This window comes from Lactuca sativa, chromosome 2 (assembly GCF_002870075.4).
Source record: "Lactuca sativa cultivar Salinas chromosome 2, Lsat_Salinas_v11, whole genome shotgun sequence".
NCBI lineage: Eukaryota > Viridiplantae > Streptophyta > Magnoliopsida > Asterales > Asteraceae > Lactuca > Lactuca sativa.
Genome location: NC_056624.2, coordinates 139,870,104 through 139,879,959, shown reverse-complemented (window position 1 = coordinate 139,879,959; position 9,856 = coordinate 139,870,104).

Sequence of the window (9,856 nt, the reverse complement as noted above, 5' to 3'; positions counted from 1 at the left end):
TCTCCGTCCAGGAGATTCTGGTTACATGGGCGGTCCTCCACTCGCGTATCTCTGTGGAGTGTTTCAGAGGACGTGTCTCCAATTTTTAAGAATAACAAATTTACAAGTAATAATGCGGAAAATCATGTTACAAAGGTGGTCCTCCACTCATGTATCTCTGTGGAGTGTTATCGAGGACGAATCAAAAGTACTAAGCTAATCCTTTTAACAGTAATGATGTGGAAAATTCATTTGTGAAATATAAAATATAACATTTTATAACGAGTTTCACAAACTGTTTGAAAGCTAACTCTACAAGTTAAATGGTTAGTTAATATGGTTTCTAGAATTAAAATCATACGGAATATGAAACATTTCAAATGAAATAATAAGTATGAGTACAAGATTTCCTTGTACTTTTGCTTGTATTCCCCCTTGAAAATGTTGAAAACACATAAAAAGGTGTAGGGGTATGAACTCACCAATTGAGAAATGTGTCGATTAGGATGCTAAGTGTCATTTTGGGGCATGAATACATGCGAGGTTCCTATGTAATATGAAGAGATGCATAATTGTATCTAATTAGACTTTGAACTACCAATAAAGTAAGACAACACACTCCGAGGCGCGGAAACACCTTATATCAAGTGTTAGGAGTGATCCGGGTTGCATCTAAGGAGGTGTAAGGCCTAGATATGGAGTTTGCTCTTCAAGAGTAAACTCCTAAGGGAGATTACGGCCTAATGACCACATCCCCATGAGTTTACGCCTGTAAACTCATGGATGGTGTGATCTTGGATGCTTAATGGTCTTACAACACTTATGGAATTAGGCTAGGCTCAGTTCTAAGGCATTGGAAAGGATTAAACCAACAAAGGGACCACTTTAAGGAGTTTACGGCTATAAACTAGGAGTTTACAGCCGTAAACTATCATATACCCTTTCTTATTGTGTTTTGGTGATCCTAGGTTAAGCACAAGTGGTTCTAGTCCAAAGTACAAGTCATGGAAGGAAGTTAGGGCACCATTTGACCAGTATAGAGGAGTTTACGGCCCATGAACCATTCCTTGGGGGGTTTACGGCCATAATATCCTAATGGGGTGGTTTCTCTCATGTTTAATGTCCCTAACACAATGGAGGTTGGTTCTAGACATTATTCCAAGGCATAGGAGGTGTTTAAGGGGCATTTAACACCTTAAAAGGTGTTTACGGCCTTAGAAGAGGTGTTTATGGTCCAAGCATGCTCTTGGTCTGTAAAACCATGTTTACTCCTCAAAAATCAAGATTTTGGTGTTCTAAGTCCATTCATGTAAGCCCCTAAGTCATAACTAAGCTCCAGAAGTGGTTTGGAAGGGGTTTGGGGCTCTAAAACCCCATTTAAGGGTGTTTGCGGTTTTGGGATTACTCCTGGACCATAAACACATGTTCTTGGTCCTTTTGGATGATTTAAACACAGATTTGAAGGATAAACAAGCTAAACTATCAGTTAGGAGAGATTACTTACCAATTTGGAGCTTGAATGGGTGATTTTTGGATCAAAGTTTGGGTTTGTAGAGAGAGAGAGAGAGAGAGAGAGTAGTGAGAGAGAGAGTGAAAAAGATTCAAATGAGATCCTCTCAACTTTATATATGGTTTGAGTTTGAGACCCGGTGGAAATCTACCCGATACTGACGTTAAACGAGGCTTATGGTCGTACCCGATTTAGTTGTCGTAACCCGACGTGGTCGAAACTAAAAATTCTCCAATTAAAAATTGGGATGTTTTAACGTATTTCAAATGGGTTTGGACACTCACAAGGTCATAATAAAGGTATCAATTTAATTAACTTAACCCAAAAGTTAACGGAAAAATTGGAATACAAACGGTTTTATTTAACGGGAACGGTTTACAATGACGAAATTAATTACGGGTTGTCACATTATCCCCCCGTTAGAGAAAATTTCGTCCCGAAATTTAAATTTAAGATACAAATCATGGATTTGGAAAGAGATGCGGATATTTCTGCTTCATCGCGCTCCCAAGTGAACTCGGGTCCCCGCTTGGCATTCCAGCGAACCTTCACTATCGGGATGCGGCTTTGTTTCGTACGTTTGATCTCTCGGTCCATGATTTCAATTGGTTCTTCCACAAAGTTCAGGTTTTCGTTGATCTCGATCTCATCAAGAGGTATCAAGAGGGTTTCATCGGATAGACACTTTTTAAGATTTGAGACGTGGAAGACAAGATGGATGTTGCTAAGTTCTTGAGGTAGTCGGAGTTTATAGGCTACGAGACCGATCCTAGCGAGGATCTCGAAAGGTCCTATGTACCTCAGGTTAAGTTTTCCGCGCTTCCCAAAGCGTATCATGCCTTTCCAGGGTGAGACCTTTAACAGGACATGATCTCCAACCTGGAATTCCAGAGGTTTCTGTCGTTTATTGACGTAACTCTTCTGTCTGTCTCGTGAAGCTTTCATTCGATCTCGGATTTGGATGATCTTCTCGGTGGTTTCGCGGACGATTTCAGGACCAGTGAGAGCACTGTCGGGGACTCGACCCTTATCTAGCTTCGTGTCCCCTACCTCGGCCCAACACAGAGGGGATCTGCACTTGCGACCGTAGAGGGATTCGAATGGGGAAGCCTTGATGCTGGTGTGGTAGCTGTTGTTATACGAGAAGTCGATCAAGGGTAAATGGGTGTCCCACGACTTTCCGAAATCAATGACACATGCTCACAACATATCTTCTAGGGTCTGGATACTTCTCTCATTCTGTCCATCTGTCTGAGGATGATAAGCTGTACTCATATCTAGCTTAGTTCCAAGAGCTTTCTGAAGGGATTGCCAAAACCTTGAGGTAAACCTGTTATCTCAATCAGAGATAATGGACACAGGTTCACCGTGCAGTCGGACTATCTCTTGGATGTAGGTTCGCGTGAGTCTTTCCATCTTGAATGATTCTTTGATTGGAAGGAAGTGAGCGGATTTTGTCAAACGATCGACAATTACCCAAATGGTATCGTACCCACTCGGAGATCTGGGTAACTTGGTGATGAAATCCTTGGTAATCATCTCCCATTTCCACTCAGGTATCTCGGGTTGCTGGAGCAGACCTGAGGGCTTCTGATACTCGACTTTTACCTTGGCGCAAGTCAGACACTTGCCCACAAAGGTAGCGATCTCGCCTTTCATGTTTGGCCACTAGTACTGCTTCTTGAGATCCAGGTACATCTTATCCGAACCTGGGTGAACAAAGTATTTGGTCTTATGAGCTTCGTTCATGACAACATCCCTGAAACCTCCGTACTTTGGGGTCCAGATTCGATCCATGAAATAGTAGACTCCATCACCTCTGTTCTCAAGTTTCTTATCCATTCCCCTCAAAGCTTCGTTCGATACGTTCTCTGGTTTTAGGGCTTCTAACTGGGCTTCTCGAATCTGTACGGATAAGTGGGAATGGATGGTCATCGTCAATGTCTCTGCCTTGTTGCTTAAGCTTTCCTTTCGGCTAAGGGCATCTGCTACTACATTGGCCTTACCGGGATGGTAGCGGATTTTGCACTCATAATCACTGAGCAACTCTACCCATCGCCGTTGTCTCATGTTTAAGTCTTTCTGATTGAAGATGTGCTGCAAGCTTTTATGGTCAGTGAAGATTGTGCACTTGGTTCTGTAAAGATAATGTCTCCAAATCTTCAGTGCGAAGACCATTGCTCCTAACTCCAAGTCGTGAGTTGTGTAGTTAACTTCATGTGCCTTCAGTTGTCTCGAGGCATAAGCGATACCTTTTCCTCTCTGCATAAGCACACAGCCTAAGCCCTGATTGGACGCCTCGCAATAAACAACGAAGTCCTCTGTTCCTTCGGGCAGAGACAGGATAGGCGCGCTGCACAGGGCTCGCTTCAATGTTCGGAAGGCAGTGTCTTGCTTTTCACTCCAAAAAAGGGTACACCTTTCTGTGTCAGAGTAGTTAAGGGTTTAGCGATTCTAGAGAAATTTTGGTTGAATCCGCGATAGTAGCCAGCGAGAGCCAAGAATTGACGGATTTCTTTGGGTGTCTTCGGTGCTGACCAATTCTCTATCGCTTTGATTTTGGACGGGTCCACGTGTATACCCTCCTTGCTTACCACGTGACCAAGGAAAGCTACTTTCCGAATCCAGAACTCGCACTTGGAGAATTTTGCGTACAACTTCTCTGATCTAAGTGTTTCCAACACTAATCTCTAGTGCTGTTTGTGATCTTCTTCGCTTCGGGAATAGACAAGTATGCCATCAATGAACACGATGACGAACTTGTCCAGAAAGGGGCGACACACCCGGTTCATCAGGTCCATAAACACAGCTGGTGCATTAGTTAAACCGAAGGGCATCACTACGAACTCGTAGTGACCGTATCGAGTCCTGAATGCTTTCTTGGAAACATCATTCTCATGGACTCGAAGTTGATGGTACCCTGATCTAAGGTCTATCTTCGAGAAATAATTGGCTCCCTGAAGTTGATCAAAAAGGTCATCTATTCGAGGAAGAGGATATCGGTTTTTGACGGTCAATTTGTTCAACTCACGGTAGTCTATACACATCCGAAAGGATCCATCTTTCTTCTTCACAAACAATACCAGGCTCCCCAGGGTGAGGAACTCGGTCTGATGAACCCTTTGCTAAGTAGCTCATTGAGCTGGCTGGATTACTCCTGCATTTTTGCCGGAGCTAAGCGATATGGAGACTTGGCTATGAAGTTAGCTCCAGGAATTTGGTCGATGCGAAACTCGACTTGACGTTCAGGAGGAATTCCCGGGAGCTCTTCAGGAAAGTTACAGTCTTCGGGGATGCTCTCGACGTCTTTAACTTCCTGTTTCTCGTTGATTACATGGGCTAGGAATGCATGACACTCCTTTCGCAGAAGCTTTTGAGCTTTGATGCATGAAATGATGCGAAGATTAGAACTAAGTTTATCGTCGTAGATCCTAAGAGTTTGGCCAGAGAGGAGATTGAGACGGATGGCTTTTTCATAACAAAGGATATCAGCATGATTGGGACTCAACCAATCCATGCCAATGATAACATCAAAGCTCTTTATGGAAACTGGCATTAGGTCAATGGGAAAAGAGTGATCATTTAGGGTAAGGGTACAGCCTATGAATATATCGTTAGCGTTCTCTTTCTCACTGTTAGCCATGTAGACAGTAAATGTTTCGGTTAATGGTTGGGGATTATGTCAAAGAAGGCGTTTGAATGAATGGCTAACAAAACTTCGTTCAGCACCAGAATCGAAAAGGATACTAGCATAAGAGTTGTCGAGAAGAAACGAACCCGAGACAACGGTGGGATCGGCGACTGCCTCCTCTCGTCCCATAGCTAGGACTCTCCCAGTGTTGCCAACTTTTTCCGCCTTGGGGAAGCTCCTCTTGAAATACCCGACTTCACCACATCCGTAGCAGGCCTGACCGACACCCACTCCGGAAGTTTGAGTTGTTTATTGGGTTGGCGCTTTGCATAATCAAATCGTATGCCCCTTTTTACCACAGTTGGAGCATGAAAGTTCACGGCATTGACCGGGGTTATGGTGGAAGTTACACTTGTCACATCGGGGAAGGGTACCAGCATACCTACTGGTAGGTGCTTGAGCTGTAGAACCGATGACAAAAATAGCAGCAGGGGTAGTAGCAGCGTGGACTGCCACAGTTTTCCGCTTCTTCAAGGACTCCTGAGAAGGCTGACTCTTCTTCTTCTTCCAAAATTTTCTTTTCTCACCACCCCTCTTTGTCGGTTCAAGAGTGGTGGCTGCTTCCTCAAGGTCATCACTATGGTCAATCAGAGTTTGCGCTAGGCATTTGGCGCTGTCGTAGGTATCTGGCTTCGCAGCTAATACATTACCCTTGGTTGGTTGGGTCAACCCCCAGATGAACCTCTCAATCTTGTTACTCTCCGGGGTAACCATTCACGGACAGAGTAGCGCCAAGTCATCGAATCTTGAAGTGTAAGCGGCGATATCGGAACCCTTCATCTTTAGGTTCCAGAGTTCATGCTCCAGCTTCTGCATTTCGCCCCGAGGGCAGTACTCCGCAAGTAGAAGCTCCTTCATGACCTCCCAACCCATAGAATTGGCTACAGGTAGAGTTAAGGATTTGACTTGGCCATTCCACCAAGTCAGGGCTTTATTGGTGAACGTGCAGGCGGCGAACTTCACCTTATCAGTTTCAGAGCAGGCACAGATTTTGAAAATAGATTCGATTTTCTCGAACCATCGAGTTAGGGTAATGACACCACCAGTGCCATTGAAGGGTGTGGGTTTTGCGTTCGTAAAGTCCTTGTAGGAACATTCCTTCCGGTGTTCCTGACTACTTTCCTGGTTTTGAGGCTGAGTACCACCTCCTAGCCCGCCTGAACCACCGGGGTTCATTTGTGACATAGCAACAGCCACAACAGCAGTAACTGCTGCTTGGAATATGGCGGGATCAAATGGAGAGGGAGGTGGTGGTGGAGGAGGATTGTTGTTCTTTGAGCTAGGTCTTTTCCTCGGAGGCATCTTGATCTAAAATGATCAGGAAAGAGAGGATTGTAAGTCCTCTGAATTGAATCAAGAGATATCTCATTATGGCAGATAAAGTGTTCTACTAAGCGATAAGTAGGAAAGAGTTATCAAAGCAGATAAACTATCGCTAAGGAAGGAATGAGTAGCAACACTCGGAATGAATTTATACAACGTAATCGGCTTTGGCTAAAATACTCCCATAGTCTTTTATGTTTCGCTGCGACGACGACTCATTGTTTGGGTGTTAGATAGGTTTTAGGCATGCTACACACCACAGTCACCCCCAAGCACATGTTGGCCGTGTCTCGAATGAATATAGTTGATCAGGCTATATTGACCCAAGACACGACTACATAACTGCTCAAGTTTAACCGCAACGTACAACACCCAATTACTTATGTTTTGTTCTACTCGTAGTTACAGTTTCAGGCGGTTAGGTATTCTTGTATACTTTTGAAAATACTGATATTTTAAAGTATACTTTTAGTTCAAAGCGCTTCGGCCCCTTAGTGTTTATAGTCTTATACCATGTAAGGTTCGGTACACTTAGTTCACTATAAACAAGGGCTCTGATACCAATCTGTCACACCCCGAAACCGATGGCGGAAACGTTCTTGGGCGGAGGACGTCATGTAAAGTATCACAACCAATGTACATAGTAAGCATAGTAAACACAACCATTACATTACATAGGAAATTTAAATTTGTTTGAAAAGAAAAGTAATACATGTTTTATCTATTCATCAGTATAAGAAAAGTAAAGACGAGATTTCTATACGCTCCATCTTCTCCAAAGGATTGTGGGATACCTGTCTAACGTTGACCTGAGAATACAAGCATTTTTAAAATATCAGCATAAAGCTGGTGAGTTCATAAGCGGTTGGTTTCTATAAAAGAACAAGTTTCCTTTGGTTTTCTGATAAAGCTGTGCTATCCAAGAAAATCCTATATTTTCTTTTTAGAAAAGTCTAGTTATCCATTGATCACACAGCCTGGTTAAGAAAAGTCAAGTCATCCCACAAAAAACCCTTATTTTCCTTAAAAGTTGGTTATCGATCCGGAATGAAGTGTACAAGTATCTACCATACTTGTAGCGTTAAGAAAAGTATTCTGAAAGCCTGGTTATCCTTGTAAAGTGCATTAGTTTTAACACGTATATAAAACTAATAAGAAGGTAGTAAACTAATTCTTAGGTTATTAGTTCACTAGGTTCATTATTACTAACAAGTAAATCTCTGTTATCTAAATTGCGAGTTCCATAACCATACGATAGACTAGATACGGCAATAAGAAGTCCAGTATCATTTTATGACTTTTGTCACCCGTAGACCTGCCGGCCCATTATAGCTAGCAGCAAGGTGCGGGGTAGTCAGCCCCATATAGATCTATACACTCAAGTCACGCTCTCCGTCCAGGAGATTCTGGTTACATGGGCGGTCCTCCACTCGCGTATCTCTGTGGAGTGTTTCAGAGGACGTGTCTCCAATTTTTAAGAATAACAAATTTACAAGTAATAATGCGGAAAATCATGTTACAAAGGTGGTCCTCCACTCATGTATCTCTGTGGAGTGTTATCGAGGACGAATCAAAAGTACTAAGCTAATCCTTTTAAGAGTAATCATGTGGAAAATTCATTTGTGAAATATAAAATATAACATTTTATAACGAGTTTCACAAACTGTTTGAAAGCTAACTCTACAAGTTAAATGGTTGGTTAATACGGTTTCCAGTGTTAAAAGCATACGGAATATGAAACATTTCAAACGAAATAATAAGTTTGAGTACAAGATTTCCTTGTACTTTTTCTTGTATCCCCCCCCCTTGAAACCATTGAAAACACATAAAAAGGTGTAGGGGTATGAACTCACCAGTCGAGAAATGTGCCGATTAGGATGCTAAGTGTCAGTTCGGGGCTTGAATACATGCGAGGTTCCTATGTAATATGAACCAATACATAATTGTATCTAATTAGACTTTGAACTACCAATAAAGTAAGACAATACACTCCGAGGCGCGGAAACACCTTATATCAAGTGTTAGGAGTGATCCGGGTTGCATCTAAGGAGGTGTAAGGCCTAGATATGGAGTTTGCTCTCAAGAGTAAACTCCTAAGGGAGATTACAGCCTAATGACCACAATCCCATGAGTTTACGGCCATAAACTCATGGATGGTGTGATCTTGGATGCTTAATGGTCTTACAACACTTATGGAATTAGGCTAGGCTCAGTTCTAAGGCATTGGAAGGGATTAAACCAACAAAGGGACCACTTTAAGGAGTTTACGGCTGTAAACTAGGAATTTATAGCCGTAAACTCTCATATACCCTTTCTTAGTGTGTTTTGATGATCCTAGGTTAAGCACAAGTGGTTCTAGTCCAAAGTACAAGCCATGGAAGGATGTTAGGGCACCATTTGACCACTATAGAGGAGTTTACGGCCCAGGAACCATTCCTTGGGGGGTTTACGGCCGTGATCTCCTAATGAGGTGGTTTCTCTCATGTTGAAGGTCCCTAACACAATGGAGGTTGGTTCTAGACATTATTCCAAGGCATAGGAGTTGTTTAAGGGGCATTTTAACATCTTAAAAGGTGTTTACAACCTTAGAAGAGGTGTTTACGGTCCAAGCATGCTCTTGGGCCATAAACTCATGTTTAGTCCCCAAAAATCAAGATTTTGGTGTTCTAAGTCCATTCATGTAAGCCCCTAAGTCATAACTAAGCTCCAGAAGTGGTTTGGAAGGGTTTTGGGGCTCTAAAACCCCATTTAAGGGTGTTTGCGGTTTTGGGATTACTCCTAGATCGTAAACACATGTTCTTGGTCCTTTTGGATGATTTAAACAAAGATTTGAAGGATAAACAAGCTAAACTATCAGTTAGGAGAGATTACTTACCAATTTGGAGCTTGAATGGGTGATTTTTGGATCAAAGTTTGGGTTTGTAGAGAGAGAGTAGTGAGAGAGAGTGAAAAAGCTTCAAATGAGATCCTCTCAACTTTATATATGGTTTGAGTTTAAGACCCAGTGGAAATCTACCCGATACTGACGTTAAACGAGGCTTATAGGTTTACCCGATTTAGTTGTCGTAACCCGACGTGGTCGAAACTCAAAAATCTCTAATTAAAAATTGGGATGTTTTAACGTATTTCAATTGGGTTTGGACACTCACGAGGTCATAATAAAAGTCTCAATTTAATTAACTTAACCCAAAAGTTAACAGAAAAATTGGAATACAAACGGTTTTATTTAACGGGAACGGTTTACAATGACGGAATAAATTACGGGTTGTCACAATAACTGATCAATATAATATATCAAAATGCTAACATACAAAGGATATATATTGAAATACAATGTATAGTGAGAAAACTCG